The sequence below is a fragment of the Leucoraja erinacea genome, chromosome 6, assembly GCF_028641065.1.
Source record: "Leucoraja erinacea ecotype New England chromosome 6, Leri_hhj_1, whole genome shotgun sequence".
Classification (NCBI taxonomy): domain Eukaryota; kingdom Metazoa; phylum Chordata; class Chondrichthyes; order Rajiformes; family Rajidae; genus Leucoraja; species Leucoraja erinaceus.
In genome coordinates this window covers 57949440-57970546 of record NC_073382.1, presented here as the reverse complement: position 1 = coordinate 57970546, position 21107 = coordinate 57949440, and the positions used below count along the sequence as shown (strand labels likewise).

General features: G+C 41.0%; 1 protein-coding gene across 1 annotated transcript in view; it reads left to right on the top strand.

Moving 5' to 3' along the window:
• The first annotated feature begins 18638 nt into the window (after positions 1 to 18638).
• LOC129698187 (interleukin-18 receptor accessory protein-like) overlaps positions 18639 to 21107 on the top strand; it is a 31035-nt gene continuing 28566 nt past the window's right edge. The window contains exon 1 of the mRNA XM_055637141.1: positions 18639 to 20390. The gene's annotated coding sequence lies outside the window, so the exon portion shown is untranslated. The remainder of the gene's footprint in view (positions 20391 to 21107) is intronic.

Genomic DNA, 21107 nt, shown 5'->3' with positions numbered 1-21107 from the left:
AGACTGACTGACTGACTCTCCCCCGCCAATCTTTGCGCATCCCCAATCCATTCCACTCGTCACTTTAATTTCATGTTTCATGTCTCTTGTGTTTTATGGCTGTGGGCAGATCAACTTCCCTCCTGGGATAAATAAAGTTCTATTGTCTACCATGAGCTCTAAGCTTCCTTAGCAACCTCAAGTGTAGCAGCTTATCAAAAGCTTTCTGAAAACCTAGGTAAAGAATGTCCACTGACCCTCCTTGGTCTGGACTGCTATTTACCTCTTCAAAGAATTCCAGCAGATTGGTCAGGCAAGATCTCCCCTTCACAAAAACCATGCTGACTTTGGCCTGTTTTATCATGAACTTCTAAGTACCCCGTAATCTCGTCCTTTATAACCACTGAAGTCAGACTAACCAGCCTATAGTTTCCACTATTCTGCTTTGCTCCCTACTTGTTCTGCGAGGCGATATTTGCAATTTTCCTATTGTCTGGAACTACTCAGTGATTCTTAAAATATCAAATTAATGTCTCTACAGTCTCTCAAGCCACCTGTTTCACAATCACAGGGTGCAGTCCATCCGGTCCGGTAAAGGAATTAAAAATGAAACAAGTAGTTTTATAAAAGAACTGAGAAAAACTATTACATAAATAAGCGACCATAAACTTTAATATGCTACTATGTAACATCTAAGGTATGGTAAAAACAGGATGGGGGGATTTCATTGGAATATTATGGGTGAGCAACGGATCCATTCAAGCAGGTATTGTTCAAATATTGTGGTCACTGAACAAAAGCAATTCTAATGTCATGCTTCCTGTGAGAAAGCAAGTTCACAGCTAACGTTGATGGCATGTGTAAACTAAATTGCTGTTAAAATTAAAATGCCTTGGAGTAGCTCAATATAGTTTAGTTTAGTTTAGAGGTGCAGCATGGAAACAGGACCCTCGGCCCACCGAGACCGCACTGACCAGCGATCACCCGTACACTAGTTTTATCCTGCACAAAAAGGACAATTTACAGAAGTCAATTAACCCACAGACTTACACATCTTTGGAATGTGGGAGCACCCGGAGGAAACTAACGTAATCACAGTGAGAACGTGCGTACGGACAGCACGCATAGTCAGGATCGAACCTGGGTCTCTGGCACTGTGAGGCAGCAACTCTACCGCTGCTCCACCGTGCCACAGTTCTTTTTAATGAAATTCAATAGCACCAAACGTTGAAGTGTGGAACCTTCCTCGTGTTTTATGAGGATATTGTACACTTCACAACTGATCTCAACCAAAAATGTCATGGCTTTTAGCAATCGATTACTTTCTGCTGGAATTTTGTCCGAGTGACACATGACACACACTCTGAAGTGCTGAGCATGTGATAAGATGCTGGCATTTAAGAGGCTTTTGGATAGACGCATGGATATGCAGGGAATGGAGGGATATGGATCGTTTGCAGGGAGAGGAGATTAAGTATCAGGTTGGTATCATGTTTCGCACAGACAATGTGGACCGAAGGGTCTGTTCCTGTGCTGTACTGTGCTATGTTTTCTATGTGCAGCAATATCAGAAGGCATACATTACACAAATGTTTTCTAATGTTGCTAGTTTATACCAAAGATAGGCACAATGTTCTGGTGTAACTCAGCTAGTCAGTCAGCATCTCTGGAGAAAATGGACAGGGACGTTTCCGGTTGGGATTCTTCTTTCTCCTTCACCAGGCTTAAATATCCGGGCTTTAAAACACATTGTCCTGACAATACTCAGCAGACGGAGTGCCATTTGTGAAGGGAGAAACTAGTTAACATTTCACGTCAATGAACTTTCATCAGGAGAAGGAAAAGTTAGAAATGATGCCTGCTTTAAATTGCAGAAGATTGGAGAATTGGGGAATGTTAAAAGTTTGGGTGAAGACCGAGAGAGTCTGAGTAGTGGTGGCATCATTTATTCCTCTTCTCTAATTGCCCTTGGTAAGGTAGTGGTGCGACCTTTGTGAACTGCAATTACAGAACACCAACGATACAACTGAAAAGCTTCCGAGAACATTTCAGGACCAGATGGATAAGGTTGGCAGATATCCTCTCTGAAATAGATTAGTGAACCAAATCAGAATGTATTAGAATAATGGTCAGGCACCTTAAGCAGCATAGAGTCACAGTGATAGAGTCATACAGCATGGAAACAGGCCCTTTTGCCCAACTTGCCCATGCCAACGAAGATGCCCCATCTACACTAGTCCCACATGCCCACGTTTGGCCCATTTGCCTCTAAACCTTTCCCATGTACCTGTCCAAATTACTTTTAAATGCTGTTTTCGCACTTGCCTCAATACCTCTCCTGGCAACTCATATACCCACCACCCTTGGTGTCAAAATGTTGCCTCTCAGGTTCCTATTAAATCTTGCCCCTCTACTTTAAATCTTCTTCTGGTTCTCGATTCCCCTGCTCTGGGTAAAATACTTTGTGCATCTACCCTATATATTCTCTTCATGATCTTATGCACCTCTGTAAGATCAAGCATGTGAGGATGGGAAAGCACATCTTGGATCCGCAGACTCTCAGGATAGGAGCACTGCAAAGCTGCGTACTCTCCCCTCTCCTCTACTCTCTCTACACCAATGATTGCACCTCCTCTGTCAAGTTTCTCAAGTTTACGGACAACAAAACCTTGATTTGACCGATCCAGGGTGGGGGGGAATCTGCCTACAGACAGGAAGTGATACAGCTGGCGTCCTGGTGCCATCGCGCCAACCTGGAGCTCAATGATCTTGAATTGATTGTAGACTTTAGAGTGGAATTGATTGTAGACTTTAGGAGAGCTTCCTCTCCCCTCACCCCACTCACCATCAACAACGCCACAGTCACATCTATGGAATCTTTTAAGTTCCTGGGAACCATCATCTTCAAGGATCTTAAGTGGGGGGCTACCATCAACTCCACTGTCAAAAAGGCACAATGGAGGATGTACTTCCTGAGGAAGCACAATCTGCCACAGGCAATGATGGTCCAATTCTATACTGCTATCGTAGAGTCTGTCCTCACCTTCTCTGTCAAAGTCTGGTTTGGCTCAGTCACCAAGCACGACATCTGGAGGCTGCAATGAATCATCCGATCAGCTGAAAAGATTATTGGCTGCAACCTTTCCCCCATTGACGAACTGTACACTGCAAGAGCCAAGAAGCGAACGGGTAAGGTCATCTCTGACCCCTCTCACACTGACCACAAATTATTTGAATCTCTTCCCTCGGGCATTTAAGAGGCTTTTGGATAGGCGCATGGATATTCACAGCCAGACATAAAAACAGCTTTTTTTCCCCATGAGTAGTAGCTGTACTCAATAACCAAATATTTGTAGCCTCCTTTTGCTCTGGTATTTTATTTAATTCACATGTTTAATCGATAATGTTTTATTATTAATGTTTAATATTTTATGTGTCATTCCTAACTGTCACTGTATATCATGTGGTAGACAAAAATGCTGGAGATACTCAGCTGGTGAGGCAGCATCTATGGAGCGAAGGAAATAGGTAACTTTTTGGACCGAGACCCTTCTTCAGACATGTATGTCATGTTGTCATTTATGGGCGGAGAACCATGGCAAATTCCTTGTATGTGAATATACTTGGCCAATAAATGTATTCATTCATTCAGCCTCCTACGCTCCAAGGAATAAAGTACTAGCCAGCTACTCAACTCCTGGCAACATCTTCATAAATCTTCTCTTCACTCTTTCCAGCTTAACAACATCTTTCCTATAGCAGGTTGACCAAAACAACAGCATGTTTGAAACCAGTTGAATATTAGTTTGCAACATTACCAACATTTTACATTTTTTTTAATCCTTAGCATCCTCTTAATTTTGCACGTCAGCTTTCTCACTCGAACACCCCCAAGATGAATAAAAACTAATATAACTAATTGTTGAAGATACTTGAGACCAAGATTCCAAATTCTTCTCAAAAGATTACCAGGAAATTAAATTCTTCTAAAAACTTTTTATCACAATAATGATTCTGAGAAGGTTAATTAAAGTATTTCTTATCATTCCGTTAATTTAGTGAATCCTAAATAATAAAAAATAGGGGGGTTTTCAGAATGTGCACCACAAGAAACCATAAATGTAAGATACAAATTGTTATCTTTTTTTCTACATTTGCTTAAAAATATTCGAATCTATTCATATTTTTGGCTTCTTTATCAGCATTTTTTATTCTAAAAAAGCATGAGAAGTTGTACGTGAAATAATTTATGTGTACAATTAGCAACAGAATTAGAAAGAAAAGTATAAGCGTACATGGTAAACCACAACATTTTCATCCGTTTCCCTTTAGAAGCCTGCAGTCGTGTTATTTGCATGAAATGACGTCCTCAGCGGCAAGTCTGCAGAGGTATGGGTTGATTCACAAAGCTGGTTGCATTGAAGTGCAATGCTGGAGAAATGCGACAGGCTAAAAATGTGGGCACGAGTGATGGTATAGATACGTGTAGACTTATAGGAACAAGAATTGTGCGAATATATCTGTCAGTGACTCAGTTGGAAAACAAATGGAAAGAGTAAATATTTTCGTGATCATTTTAACGTGCTTACAATCCGTATATAACAGCTTTATTTTGTATCATAGAAAACAGGTAATCAACCTCATATTCAAAATTCATGGACTACAGTGATCGTTTATTCAAAATGTGTAGTTGTCAGTTGTATCAATTTATTGTATCAAATTGAAGTAATAAATATGTCATTCAATATTTTCTGTTCATTTAATTACTTACTTTGTTGTTATATCTATTTTAATATAAGTAGCACTTCGGCAAAATTATATTACAGTTTCCATTGTTATTCTGAAGTAAAATTAACTGATAAATCTATTTTTCTTTTTCATATCTATTGAAAATTACTTATATTGAAACTATGATGAGATATGATAAATAATGTGGACTCTTTCATTTGTCCAAAAAGTTTATTAATTTTCTTTTAAAACCATGATATAAATATGCCTTTAACTTATTTTGCCATAAAGCTAACAATGTCGCAATGGCCCTAGCAATGTTGCAGCCACATCAAATAGCGCACTGGTTTGCAGTACCAGCATTATTTTACCAAAGGTAAAACAAAAATAAAATGTTGGCAGCACTTAGCAAATCAAGCAGCATCCAAGGGGATGAGAAACTGAGTAGCAAAAGTAATGAGATATGAAGAAACATAGAAATAAAGAACTATAAACAATATGCTGGTCAATACTCAAAAAGACACAAAGTGCTGAAGGTGTCAACATGTCAGACAGCAACTTTGGAGAACATGTTTCGGTTCCAGACCCTTCTTCAGATATGAGCAGGTTTCAAGAATTTGGACCAATGATGGAGGAAGGACACTCAGACAATGTAAAATTATTAGAAACAAACATGTATTAAAAGAATATTAAAACTGCAATAAAACTACAACTAACCAGCAGCAAAGCAGCAAATAAACTCTGAGTCTCAAATGTCCTTCAATTGCAAAAGTGTGTCGCAGAAGCTTCCTGTGAACTCCTTACGACAGCTGTATCGTAATGTCTGGGGATTCTGGCACCGTTCTGGATCATTTGCTGAGATGAGGTCCAAAGATATTGCTCCCAGCATGTACTAATATAATCAAGCCTATGGCTCTTCCATAATCTGTAAACAGTCAACTATGTTTTGTTTTTTGAAAGACTACGTATGCTCCTTAATGATGGAAACCTTTAATGATACAACAGGGGTTGTGGAGGCACTAAGCTAGTCTCGGATGTCTCAGGGAAGAAAAGTTTGTCTTAACTTACTACTATATGTCCTTCCAACTGCATAATCGGAGACCTCATTATTTACTGGTTCTTCCAAGTGAGCACAATTATTTTCCTAAGCATCTAATTGTTTTACTAAATGAGCCTGCTTCCTCGACCTAGGAACTGTTAACAGGCAATTCCATTTTAGTTGAAAAGCCAGTTTTAACCCTTATTTTACACCTAGGAAATGAAATGTTCATATTCTGTAATCATGCAGGAGGCAGCACTAATACAGCTACTAATGTAATGGAAGAAGCCTTTTTCCATTACATTGACAACTGTCGACATTGCAGCTACTTCCTATACTCATACAGACTTTAGTTTTAGTTTTCTAGTTTTTAGATTTAGAGTTTGGAGTTTTAGAGATACAGTTTGGAAACAGGCCTTTCAACCCACCAGCACTGAGCAGCAATCACCCGTTCACTAGGTCTATCATACACACTAGAGACAATTTGCAGAAGCCAATTAACCTACAAAACTGCATGTCTTTGCAATGTGGGTGGAAACCGTAGCATCGGGAGAAAAACCCATGCGTTCAGAGAGAACATACAAACTCTGCACAGACAGCAACTCCACTGCTGTGCAACTGTGCTGTCCAAAGGTTTCCAATGGGCCTGTCCCACTTAGGTGATTTTTTCGCTGACTGCCGGCGACAGTCACTGTCGTAGCAGGTCGCTGAAAAAACGGCGACTGGATCCCTTCTATGACAGTGTCTACGACAGTCTAACACCTAGTCGACTTCAAGCTATGACAACCGGCCACCCAATTGTTCATGACTTAGGACGTCCACCTACGACCACACCTATGACAACCTACGACGACACATACGACAACCTACAACATCCGGTCAACCAACGTCCACCCGCGACAAGCTACGACTCTGTCGGTGACAACTGAAGACAATTCAGTCGCCGGTACCTGTCGCCGATTGAAGCAGGTTGACGTAGGTAGTCGCCAATGGAATTCACAAATGTCATCACCCAGCGACAACCTACATCACCTGGCGACAACCCGCATCATCCTGGCGACAACCTACGACAGCACCTACGACAGGAGAAGACAAGCTACGTCAAGCACACAGTCCTCGAAAGGTTTTGAACATTTCAAAATCCAGCGGCGCCAAGAAAAAAGTTACGACTCTTTAGGCAACTTGAAGAGACAACACACAACCATACAGGCGTCACTCTGTGACCATGTGGCGACAGCCTAGTCGCCTGTAGTCACTGAAAAAATCGCCGAAGTGGGACAGGCCCTTAAGGTTTCATTACCATTGCTGCCAATTTCATCTGGTCCATGCCTACCACTTGTTGTCCCTTTTGTAAAATATCTATCTCTGTCCCAGAAAGAGAATTATAACCTATACCCATTATAAATCCACCAGCTCTCACAGCTGTATTGACTGCACCTCTTAAGCTGCTTTCAGAAGGACATTTCCTTTGCCTAAATTCCCTGCCTGCCTATTTTTGTGCAGTGTGTTAAGTGCAGAAACCATATTGGCTGGTTGGCATGATTGGGGCCTGCAAGTGATGTGGGAATGGCAGTGGTAGAGATGGGAAAGGGAGGTGGTGAGGAGGCAGAGGAATACATTAAATATAGAAGATCAACAAAAATGTTGGTGTGATTTTTCTTCTCAGTATCTTGGTTTGAAAATTCTTAAAAGTGATCAGAGGTTTATTTGTGGTCAGCAGGGCAAGTGGCCAAAACAAAAAACAAATATTAACAATGAGTAATAGTTTGGTGGAAAAAAAAGTTAATTTGGTTTAGGTTTAGGTTTATCATTGTCACACTGAAAAGCTTTATTTTGCATGCTATTCAAACAGATCATATACCATACATAGATACAATCGGTAGACACTAAAGGACCATAGAGAGTGTAAAAGGGAAGAGACTTTGTAGCGCATTATAATGCATCAGTTTAGTTTAGTTTAGTTTAGTTTACAGATACAGCATGGCAACAGGCCCTTCAGCCCACCGAGTTCACGCTGTCCAGCGATTCCTGCACACTACCAGTATCCTACACGCAATAGGGAGAATTTGCTATTTTTACCGAAGCCAATTAACCTACTAACGTGTAAGTCTTTGGTGTGTGGGAGGAAACTCAGAGAAAACCCACGTGGTCACGGGGAGAACGTACAAACTCCGTACAGACAGCACTCGTAGTCAGAATCAAACATGGGTCTTTGGCGCTGTAAGGCAGCAACTCTACCACTGCGCCACCATGCAATCCAATTTCCGCAATGGGGGAGAGGTGAATCGAACAGTACCCTGGTTTATGGAAGGACCATTCAGAATTAATATTTTATTATCAATGAGATAAGGTAATCTGTATAGAATGTTTTAATCCTCTATTTTCCTCTGTGGTCTGTTTTTATTTGAAACAGGATGATAATCAACTTTTGGATAATATACTTTACATTGACAACGTCACGATCAGGAGAAGGAACAATTCTACAATCTCTGGATGCCTCAGGTTAGATAATGTCACTATTTTTCATTACTCAAACACATTTAAATTACACAATAATAATTACAGCAGTGGAATTATGTCCATCAGAAGTACATAATGGCAATTCCAGCCTGAAGGTCACAATCTTTGGGGTCTATTTCCCAAGTTCATGATCAACCATCTCATCTGAAGCGATATCACCTCATATTCTGCCAGGGTAGGTTTCACTAAATAGTATGAACATTAAGTTCTCTACTTTCAGGTAACTCACTCCTCCTCTATCCCTTTCTCTCTCTCCTCTGATTGACCCAGGGTCCTCTCAAACACCCCTTCTTTCCTCTCCCCCACCTGGTTTAATTTGCCCATCACCAACTCACTCAAACCACTGGGTCCCCTATTCCCTTTCCCTGGTATTCTCAGCAGCCTGCCGTCCCTCCCTCACCGAGTTGCATTCATCACTTTTTAAACTTGGATCCCACAATGTGCAGTCCTTTTCCTACAGTCACTTGTCACCTCCCAGCGCCTGTTGCTACCTCAGCCGGATCCACCTATCACTTGCCAGCTTCTGTTTCACACTCTCCCGACAGATGCTGGTTTAATACCGAAGATAGATACAAAATGCTGGAGTAACTGAGCGGGTCAGGCAGCATCCCTGGAGAGAAGGAATGGGTGATGTTTCGGGTCAAGACCCTTCTTCAGACTGACCTCCCTGTGGCGGCAGATTTTCATATCTTTCGGGAAACTAACTCCCTCGCCGCTAAATGGATGAGCAGGGATAAGGGGAATATCTTTGATACGCATGCGATCTGGCTCACAGAGACCTTCAGAGCTTTGTCACAGATAAGTCTTCAAAAACACAGTCCATTCATTAATAAATGCTTTATTGTTGATAGAAAACAGTAAAATACATCTAAACTTCTTCCGACGTTACTGCAATCTTCATCGAACTCCAGCTTGTTACTTTAAACATTAGAAAACTCCTCGTGTCTCCGTAACACTGGTATGATCTCCTTTAAAACTCGCATGATCTCGCATGGCTTGCATGTGGCCCGCATGGTCGAAGGGTTTGGTATGCCTTCTTCCTGCGCTCTCCAAACTACACTAAAAACTAAACTTCTGCATAAGCATCTTAGCTCCAAACAAGCCCAAAAACACATCATAAATCCCACCCACAATATATTGGACAGTCTAAAATTTAAAGGCACATGCCATCCTCAATGACATGCAAAACAGGCCAAATGGCCACTACATACCGGCCCCTAATTGTTCCGAGTATATTACGAGGCAATTACTAATAAACATTAAAAAAGTAGCCATAAAGGCTTAACATATATAAAAAAACAAAAAGGGACCCTGGTGGCTCCTCGTCAATTGACCCTGGGTGACAGGCGGGGAATAATCACTAACTAACGGGAGAAAATAGCTGCACTATCATCAGGACAATTGAAGGCCATCCGGCCCTACAAGTCGTGCCGAACAAATCTCGTGACAGGTGCACTCATACCTAATCCATTCCCTTCTATACTAATTTATTTTTAAATGGGACCAAAACCTGCCTCCAGCATCCACTGGAATATTATCCGCTAACTCTCTGAGGAAAGAATTCAATCATCATTCAATCCGCAATCAGAATTCATCATTCACTCTTCCATCTTCACTTTCGCCTTCTAGAAGCAAGCATAACTTGGTTATTAATCTTATTAAAACAGTAGTTTCAGTTCAAAGTCGTAACATGCATACCAAACCCTTAAAATCGAGCATGATACCCAGTATATAGCCCAAAACATAATATTGTTTACTGCTTATAGCGCAAATTTAATTTAAACTAAACCAAAAATGTATAATTTGATTTACAAAAATTCAAATTTTACATTTTCACTTCTTCAGACGTAAACCTTAGTTTATAACCTTGGGCTTTGTGACCCCTTGTAGAGGGTCATACAGCACAGAAACGGGCCCTCCTCCCAACTTGCCCGTGCTGACCAAGATGCTCCAACTATACAAGTCTCGCCCATATCCCTCCTTTCCATGTACCTGTTACCTCAACACCATTTATAATATAATACAAAGGAACTGCAGGTGCTGATTTATACCCAATATAAACACTGCTGGAGTAACTCAGTGAGTCTCTGGTGAAAATTGGTACGTGATGTTTCAGGTCGGGAAGTATCCTGACCAAAAGCATCAACTATCCATTTTCACCAGAGGTGCTGCCTGATAAGAAAATAGACAATAGGTGCAGGAGTAGGCCATTCGGCCATTCGAGCCAGCCATTGAATGTGATCATGGCTGATCATCCCCAATCAGTACCTCGTTCCTGCCTTCTCCCCATATCCCCTGACTGCTATTTTTAAGAGCCCTATCTAGCTCTCTCTTGAAAGCATCCGCAGAACCTGCCTCCACTAAGGCAGAGAATTCCACAGACTCACCACTCTCTGTGAAAAAAAGTGTTCCTCGTCTCCGTTCTAAATGGCTTACTCCTTATTCTTAAACTGTGGCCCCTGGTTCTGGACAACCCCAACATCGGGCGCATGTTTCCTGCCTCAAACGTGTCCAAGCCCTTAACAATCTTATATGTTTCAATGAGATCCTCTCTCATCCTTCTAAACTTCAGAGTGTACAAGCCAAGCTGCTCCATTGTCTCAGCATATGACAGTCCCGCCATCCCAGGAATTAACCTTGTAAACCTATGCTGCACTCCCTCAATAGCAAGAATGTCCTTCCTCAAATTAGGAATTTGCCTGTTTCGTCTCTCCACTTTTCTCTCAGTCTTCTGGGCAGTTTGTTAAAGATGATTCTAGTATTACTTGGAAGATTTATTGCTTCCATGTGGCCGAGATTTTTCAGCGAGCTGCAACAATTTCTCAGAAATATTGCATAATCACTCAATGCCTCCGCATCTTCCTGTTCAATTTCTTTCCAAGCATAAGCCTTTTCCATGTAAGTGTTAGCAATTCGCTGTTCATCACCAAAACGTTGTTTACGTAATCTTCTCGCCCCCTCCATCAACTCCTTTAAGCCTAGACTAAAAACTTATCTGTTCTCCCAAGCCTTTCCTGACGTCCTCTGAGCGAGGGCTATTTGTATATATGTATGTAGCTTGCTTGTGTATACTATTCTTATAACAAATTGTAAAGCACTTTGGTCAACGAGAGTTGTTTTTTAAATGTGCCATATAAATAAATGTGACTTGACTTGACTTTTTATAGCCTTGGTTGTCTTGCTCTTTCTGACAACTTTCTACATGTTCTTTCACACTTCCACGTATATTTCACCAGAAATCGCAAGCGCTCTTTTTCATCTATAACTTTCATTTCTAATATTTCTTTTAATGCCTTTACGAAAGCTTAATACTGCAAAGGATCTCCACCATATGTAGGAATTTCGGCAGGTGGCAGAATGAGAGAGGTATTTTGTCGAGCTATAAATTCAGTTTGATTTTTCACCTATGCCAATAACCCATCCTGATATCCTTGGCTTGGATCTACTGGTTGATAAACAGGCCTTTGTGATTCAAAGTGGTTGCTCGAGCCCGTATACCAGGCCTCGAAAAAGTGTGGTCCACTATCGGTCTGTCTCGAGCATCCACAGACGCTCCAATGGTAGTTGGTTTCGATCTAGCACTCATTTGCTGAGATGATCTTTTACCCATCTTACTCTGTTCCAATAGGTTTTCCAAGCCAAGGTATCCGGTGGACCTTGACTGTGGAATCACTTCAACTGCCAATTCACTCTGAGCAGTTTTTCCTCTTGGTCTAGAGCTCATCGTCTTCGACGATCTTGAGCTGCATCTTGACACCTCACTTTCCAGTATGTCCTTCTTTGCTTTGGCCACCGACATCTTTATATCTAATTCCAGTTTTTCCTTACATCGCCTCATCTCATCTAGCTGTCACATTGAAAAAGCTACTTATCTTAACTACTAAACCAGGTTCACTTCTTAATAAACAGACACCACACAAACTGTTTGGTAGACCAGTTCAAAACTTTACTTAACATCGGCCGATGGAAGGGAGCGAGAATTCCAGTCAAGTGACCAACACAGACACTTGACTGTGCTCAGCCACCTTCCCTTAACAATATAATTACATTGCCTTAAATAGGGTTTTCTTGTCCCCTTATCACATTCCACAGACATTAGTCATGGTCTCACACACACCCACAACCTAAGGCAAGCCTAATTTGACACTAAATATAAGCTGTAAGCTAGCCCAGAAACCAATTTAATATCTTCTTATATTTTTAACTAAAACTCGGCTTCATCAACATCATCTCATCTTGTTGTCACGTCATCTCTTCTTTTCTATGTCATCTCATGACTTCTTGATCCCGCTCTATCTCATGTTTTTTCTTCATGGCATCCACTTCTATTGAGAGTGCAGCTAACTCAGCTTTAACTCCCAATTGAGCAGAAGCCCTCGAAACCGAACTGGCTGAAGAACCAGATTTATGTCTTGATCCTCGTGAAGATATATTGGACATATTATCTTGTGTAATTTAATCTTCCATTCTGGTACCTTGTTGCATCGCACTTCTAGCTACTAAGCTCGTAAGTTGTGACATCATTTCAGATAACCACTTCTCTGCCTTTTTCATGAAACTATTGAATATCTTCTTCTTGTCTTCATCCCACTGAGCATGCCTTCTGCGTTCTTCCCAAGACAGCTGTGAACACAGCAGTATGGCTTGTTTCTTGCCAACCTCCTGGTATAGGTTCCATAGTTGGCTCATATTAGGTTTCACCTTGATCACGTTCTGTTCTGATTCCAATAGTTTCTTCTGTTTCTCAATTAATCTGTTAACCTGGTTCCATTATTCGTTTCTCTCCTCCTCGGTTTCTCTCAAGCAGGCAGTTAGTGTATTATCTGTTTCTTCTCGATACACAAGGTCTCTGTAGCTATCAATGGATTTGTTAACTTGTTCCCATATTGAGTTTTCCTTTTTTTGTGTTTCTTTAAGTTGTCTGACTGATCTTTCAACACCACCTCGTGGTCCCTCAGGTGTGGCACTTTCTTCCTCTTCTGGATGCATGATTTTAAAGAGGTCTTGGCAGATTGCCAAGTCTTTAAATTAATCGAACCAAAGTCTCTGCTAGTAGCTTCGGCTTTGTTTTGTCAACATTTCAGAACCATAACATACTGCTAATGTAGAGAACATCTCACATCCCAGGTGCATAAAGATGATGCTAATTCAATTGGAATGCGCTTATCAAACAATTCAAAACAATCCAAGGTCGTTCTGACTAGGATCTCCAGACAAATTGAAAAAAACACTTTCTGAATCTTTGTTACATTTGCCATTTAAAATTAAAGCTTGCTGCTACAAATACAAAGAAATACATCGATTTGTGCTCACAAATCCTGTGATATGTCTTCAGATAAGTCTTGATGCTGTAGATAGACTTCAAGGACTCTTCTGGCCGAGATCTATTTTCTTCAGTTCCTCCTGGAACCACTTTCTGCTGGCCAAAACCTCTCTGAGAACAAAGGATTACGTGGATCTTTCCTAATCCTGAGTGGCCTCAAAAATTTGTCAATGTCCTTCTTCTTTTTCATGTTTGATGGTTTCAAACGGTGATCGTCAGTAAAATGTATCCACCACAGGCCCAGCACGGTGGCGCAGTGGTAAAGATGCTGCCTTACAGCGTTGCAGCGCCAGAGACCTGGGTTGGATCTCGACTACGGGTACTGTTTGTGTGGAGTTTGTATGTTTTCCCCGTGACCATGTGGGTTTTCTCCAAGATATTCAGTTTCGTCCCATACATCAAACACATACAGGTTTGTAGGTTAATTGGCTTGGTATAACTGTAACTTGCCCCTAGTGTGTGTAGGATAGTGTTAATATGCTGGAATCGCTTGGCTGTGCAGGCACGGTGGGTCGAAGGGCCTGCTTCCATGCTGTATCTCTAAACTAAACTAAACTAATCCAAGGGAAAAATTAGACTTAGCCTCAAAGAAGAAGTTTCTTCTCCATCTGTCCTGGGTGACTTCATGGATCAGTTGGCTTCCTGGGACTAGATTAGATCATTGGAAATTTTAAGAAATAATTTAGAAATCTCAGTTTCTCTGGGATCAGATAAAAAGGTGTTTCTACTTAAGCGGAGAATATGAGTAATGACATCTGAATATAATTTTTAAAATGGCATCTTCTTGTGTGGAAAGGAAACAATGTTGACAGTTCAAATCATCATTGCATTTTCTTCATGTGGTGGGTAACTAACTTCAGTGAAGTAACTTGGGTTGAGTACACAAGAGATAATTAGAGTGACTTTCCCTAAAATGTTGTGCATCTTACACATGATACTGAATAAACTGGTTGGAATGCTTGCTTCAAGTAATACTGTATATAAAAGTCATCAGAGATACAATGAGCTGCGGATGCTGGAATATTTCACAAAAATATTCTGTAAGGTATGTCCTCAAATTTAAATTATTGCCTTCAAGTGATAGTATTTCAAATGTTTTTTGTAAACATTGGAAGTATAATGGATTCTGCTTTCTGCTGTTTTTAAAAAGGCGTTCAATATTCTGAAGATGTAAAAATGCAAATGCTGAAATCATTAGCAAAATACTAACTACCAGAGGAACTCAACAGGTCAGGCAGCATCTGTGGAGGGAATAGACAGATGACAATAGATAGGCAGTTCACGACCTATCTTCAGACACAAGAGGTCTGAAGAAGGGTTGTTCCAACCTTAAATGTTAACTGACCATTCCCTCTTCAGCTGCTGCCTGACCTGCTGAGTTCCCCCAGTACTTTGTTTTTTGTTATATGGAAGTCATAGGGCTGACTGTCTTGTACAGCAAGTAGGAATGAATCTAATATGTCTAAAATACGTCATTGAGAGCTTTTATTAATCCTTCATCATTGTACATAATCATACCGAATGGCGACACTATTATCATTTGTTTTCAATTCTTTATTTCTCTCTAGATTGTTTCAATGGGGCACCATGGGAGTACTACTATGCATTTGCTGGAGATCCGTTTGAAATGACATGTGAGCTAAATAATCTCACTGATAACAATTCCATAAACTATTCAAATGATCTATTGTTATGGTACAGACAAGGCAATGAAAGTTGTGCTCAACAAATTAAGGGCTGGAATGAAGTTCTTAGTCCGAGAGGAAAAAGTTTTTCATCTTCATCAATCCGCACATCTGATTCTGGCACTTACCTCTGTTTCCTCAGGTAGATGAATAAATTTGAATACTACACTGTCTAACGCTCAACCATTCACTTATTGTTTGTTTATCTATTACTTCGATTTTCTGAGCATGAGGTATGATTATATACTGCGGGAGATAAATACTAAGTTTAATTTAGTATTAAAGAAATTTGGATAGGCACAGGAATAGAAAATGTTTAGAGGGATATGGGCCAAAAGCAGGCTGGTGGGACTAGTGTAGATGGGGCATGTTGGTTGGCGTGGGCAAGTTGGGCCGAAGGGCCTTTCCACACTGTATGACTCTGACCCTATGACTTTAAATGTTTGGAGTAGCAATGCAGGAGAAAGAATTTTGCGACCTGTTTTTTTCATGTGAAGGTAGAGGTACAATTGTGTTTTCCAATATTAATAAACCCTATAAACATGAAATCGGTGTTTTATGGGGGGAAATCCTTTATCGAGTTATGTTCTCTGAAAATGCAGATTTCCACAAACACTCAAGTAACAAATAAGACCAGAAGATGCTGGAAATACTGGAGACAGTAGCTGAGGGAAACAGATTTAATATTTATGAACAGTGCACCTCTCCAGGCACTGAAGAATCTTTAAGGTTTTGCAGTTAATTTAGTGACAAAATGGAAAATGTCAACATTACAATTTGTTCTGACAGATATATGTTCGACAAGATGATAAACAGATATGGTGGACTTTGTCTTAAGGTGGCTGTGCTGCGTGTCGAAAAGCTGAACCAAACAGAGTGTGAAGACACTCAAAGTTGTGAGATTTTTCTAATTCAGCAAGCAGCAAATAAGATATCGTGTCCAGGAATTCAACACTTCAATACTTTAGAAAGGTCTCCTGTAGAGTGGTACCAGGTAAGTGTATAAGATCATGAGGTGAATAGATAGCGTGATTGAGTCTTTTATGCAGAGTAGAGGAAGCAAGAACTTGAGGACATAAGTTTAAGGTGAGAGCAAAGATTTAACATCCAAGGGGCTACTTTTCACACAGAGGGTGCTAGGTATGTGGAACAAGCTGCTAACAGAAGTAGTTGATGCAGGTACTATAGCAACATTTAAAGACATTTGGATAGGTACATGGATAGAAAAGGTTTAGAGGGATATGGGCCAAACATGGGCTAGTGAGACATAGAAACATAGAAACATAGAAATTAGGTGCAGGAGTAGGCCATTCGGCCCTTCGAGCCTGCACCGCCATTCAATATGATCATGGCTGATCATCCAACTCAGTATCCCGCACCTGCCTTCTCTCCATACCCTCTGATCCCCTTAGCCACAAGGGCCACATCTAACTCCCTCTTAAATATAGCCAATGAACTGGCCTCAACTACCCTCTGTGGCAGAGAGTTCCAGAGATTCACCACTCTCTGTGTGAAAAAAGTTCTTCTCATCTCGGTTTTAAAGGATTTTCCCCTTATCTTTAAGCTGTGACCCCTTGTCCTGGACTTCCCCAACATCGGGAGCAATCTTCCGGCATCTAGCCTGTCCAACCCCTTAAGAATTTTGTAAGTTTCTTTAAGATCCCCTCTCAATCTCCTAAATTCTAGAGAGTATAAACCAAGTCTATCCAGTCTTTCTTCATAAGACAGTCCTGACATCCCAGGAATCAGTCTGGTGAACCTTCTCTGCACTGCCTCTATGGCAATAATGTCCTTCCTCAGATTTGGAGACCAAAACTGTACGCAATACTCCAGGTGTGGTCTCACCAAGACCCTGTACAACTGCAGTAGAACCTCCCTGCTCCTATGCTCAAATCCTTTTGCTATGAAAGCCAACATACCATTCGCTTTCTTTACTGCCTTGTTCTTTTTTCGTGTGGCGTGCACTGCCTAAAGTTGTAGGACAACTTGTTCTATTTGATCTTCCGCTTGTGCACGTCGAGTTGATTGCATTAGTCTAAACAGGGCGGACCATGTGAAGGTTGCAATCGTCCACCCCAGCTAGTGAGACAATCGTAGATGGGATTTCTTGGTCGGCATGGGCAAGTTGGGCCGAAGGGCCTGTTTCCATGCTGTATGGATCTATGATTCTAAGAGTTTTGCATCTGAAATAGTGGAATTACGAGATCAATTATCGATGATTACGTGTAACATTTGGGGATTGTAGGGGCAAGTATGAGAGAAATTAAAATGGAAGCCAAATAGAGTCAAATTGAAAAGTACAGCTGAGAACATAAGATGGATGTCCATTCACTTAGTGATGCAAATGTTGCTGGTAATTCAAAATGGGATTAGTTTGATTAGGTATGAAATGTTAGTGGAGTTAATTAATCTGCCTTTCAGCATCAACGGGCGCACAGTGGCACAGCATTAGAGTTGCTCCTTTACAGTGCCAGAGACCCGGGTTCGATCCTGACTACGGGTGTTGTCATTATGGAATTTGTGTGTTCTCCCTTGACTGTGTGGGTTTTCCTGGGTGCTCCAGTTTCCTCCCACACTCCAAAGATGTACAGGTTTGTAGGTTAATTGGCTTTGGTGAAAAAAAATTGTAAATTATCCCTAATGTGTAGGATAGTGCTAGTATACAGGATGATCACCGGTCAGTGTGGACGCGGTGGGCCGAAGGGCCTGTATCCATGTTGTAAGACGCTATGACTAAATAAAACAGCATTTAAAAGAGTTTGTACGTCCTTCCTATGACCTGTGTGGGTTTTCTTTGTGAGCTCCGGTTTCCGCCCACACTCCAAAGACGTACAGATTTGTAGGTTAATTGCCTTGGTAAAATTGTAAATTGGCCCTACTGTGTGCGGGATAGTGTTAATGTGCGGAATTCACAGGTCAGCACGGACTTGGCGAGCCAAAGGGATAATTTTATCTCTAAATGAAACTAAGCAAAACTAAATGCTTCATGCCATTATTAATTTTTCCAAGTGCAGTTTGCTGTGCTCTTGCTAAGAATTAACGCAACAGGCAATTGAAGTTTTATTTTAAAATGCCAACTGTGTGGTGGAAAGCCACTTGTCTTAATTTATAAGGGGGGTTTGAAAAATGTACTTGGAAACATAAAACAAACTTCTACTGCATGTTACAAACCCAAATAGCCTGACGTAATACCAGGCCACAATATGACTGACAGTAAAAAAAGGAACTGCGTTTGCTGGTTTAAACCAAAGATAGACGCAAAAAGCTGGAGTAACTCAGCGGGACAGGCAACATCTCTAGAGAGAAGGAATGGGTGATGTTTCGGGTCGATATAAAACAATATAAAACATAAAAATAGCTATTTGAGATGTAAATTGTAGAAGAGCAATATTACGAGACACTGATGGTATTTAGTCAGTGAAATATTTTAGGTTATGTCAGGAAGATGCACTCCAAGCACTTCCCCCAACTCTGATCACTGACATAATGTTATATTGAGCTCTGACACCATGGCTTTGGCAACTTAACCATTGGCTTTCATTTTTTTCAGAACGGGAAATTAGTTGAAGAATATCGTGAACGATTTTCGCTCGAGATAAGAAGTGACCAAATTTATTTAAATTCTGTATATAAAGAAGATTCTGGCAATTATACGTGTCAATTTAAATTCTATGAAAATAAAATCCCATGGCTTGTGAAAAGGACATTTCCTGTGAATGTTATAGGTAAGTGGAAAAATGCACTGATCATCTTGAATTGCTTTGTTAAGGACTTTCTTTGTAAACTTAAAGATTTTTTTAAACTTTAGGGCACCACCGTTTTATAGCGCATGTTTTTTAAAAAAAAAATAGCCTTTCCTTAGATTGCCTTATGTGCAGAATAATAGACTCTTATTCATTATTTGAGTAGGAATCATGAAGATAGGAGAGGAGAAAAAAAATACCAAGACCTTTGTGCTGCACCTTTTCCAAGCAGGTAAAACATTTTAAGACCTCCCAATGAACTGGTCCTAGGTCAATCATTATTCCGTTCATCCAATAAAAGAGTCCAAGGGCAGCACAGTGGAGCAGTTGGTGAAGCTGCTGCTCCTGTTTCTTCCCAGCTGTTATCAGGCAACTGAACCATCCTATCTACAATGAGAAAGCAGTCCTGATCTACCATCTACCACGTTGGAGACCCTTGGACTATCTTTAACCAGACTTTCCTGGACTCTTATCTTGCACTAAAAGTTATTCCCATTATCCTGTATCTATCGCTGTGGTCGACTCAATTGTAAACATGTACAGTCTTTCTGAAGATTGGATAACATGCAATAAAAAGCTTTTCACTGAACCTCGGTACACGTGACAATAGACTAGACTAGACTAAATTAAACTAAACTCACAGCACCAGAAACCCAGGTTCGAGTGGGCGCTATCTGTGTAGAGTATGCAATTTCTCCCTGTGACTGTGTGGATTTCCCCTGAGTGCTCCTTTTCCTCCCACATCCCAAAGACATGCGAGCTTGTACTTTAATTGGCCTCTGTAAATTACCCTGAGTGTGTGGGGAGTGGATGACAAAATGAGATCACATTGAACTAGTGTGAACGGGTGATGGATGGTTGGTGTGGATTGATGGGCCAATGGGCCTATTTCCATGCTGTATGTCATAGCATCAGAGCATTGCAATTGATTATTTTACAACATTATTGTCAAGGGCGGTATGGTGGCGCAGCGGTAGAGTTTCTGCCTTACAGCGCATGAAATCTGGGTTTGATCATGGCAATGAGTGCTTGACTGTACGGAGTTTATACGTTCTCCCTGTGACCTATGTGGGTTTTCTCTGGGATTCTCCCATACGCCAAAGACTTACAGGTTTGTAGGTTAGTTGGCTTGGTATAATTGTAAATTGTCCCTAGTGTGTGTAGGTGTGTGTAGAGTGCTGTTAATGTGCGGAGATCGCAGATCGGTGCGGACTCTAGGGGGCGAAGGGCCTGTTTCCGCACTGTTTCTTTAAACTAAACTAATGCAAACTAAACTAAACTAAACATACTCATATTCCTTTCAGTTGCTGACACAAACAAACCTCCAATTACCCTTGACCCGCATGGAGTAAAAATAATCGAAGTCGTGCTTGGTAAGTCAGCAAAAATTTATATGTTTCAAAAGTAAAGTGGATAACACTTTAGACTCCATAACCAAACACTGCCAATGGGAGCAGCAGACATCTGGAGGAATTAGTGATCTTCCTGGAAAGAGTTTGGGAAGAATGTTGATAGATGCAAAATGCTGGAGTAACTCAACGGGTCAGGCAGTATCTCTGGAGAAAAGGAAAGGGTGATGTTTCAGGGCAAGACCCTTCTTCAGACTGCAGAATTCTCGTCAGGGAGAGGAGGAGAACTTCTTCAAAGTAGACGTACCTTGAGGAGATTTTGCAGTGGAACAGACAAAATATGTAGGAAGGAACTGCAGATGCTGGATCCCCCCCAAGATATGTGGAACTCTCATCGGAGAGAGGATGAGAACTTCTAAGCAAACATACCTTGAGAAGATTTGGGATTCTTGGGAAGAATGTAGTTCCTTTGTGGGATCAGATTTACCTTTTGTATTACATGTCTTCACACCAAGAAGGACCAAGGTCTTCATTGCCCCTTGTAGTTTATCTTTAAACATGAACCTCCTGTGCAAAGATCCTAGAGGAGCAAGATAGACCACTCCTCGAAAAACGCGTAGTATGACGTGTGTGATCGTCGACGCCATTTTTCGAGGCATTTTATTGGGCTTCCCCCACACTGTCAGGGCGCCCTTATCTAAATTTAATCTCACTGCTCTGCTATCAAGTATTCTAATCGTG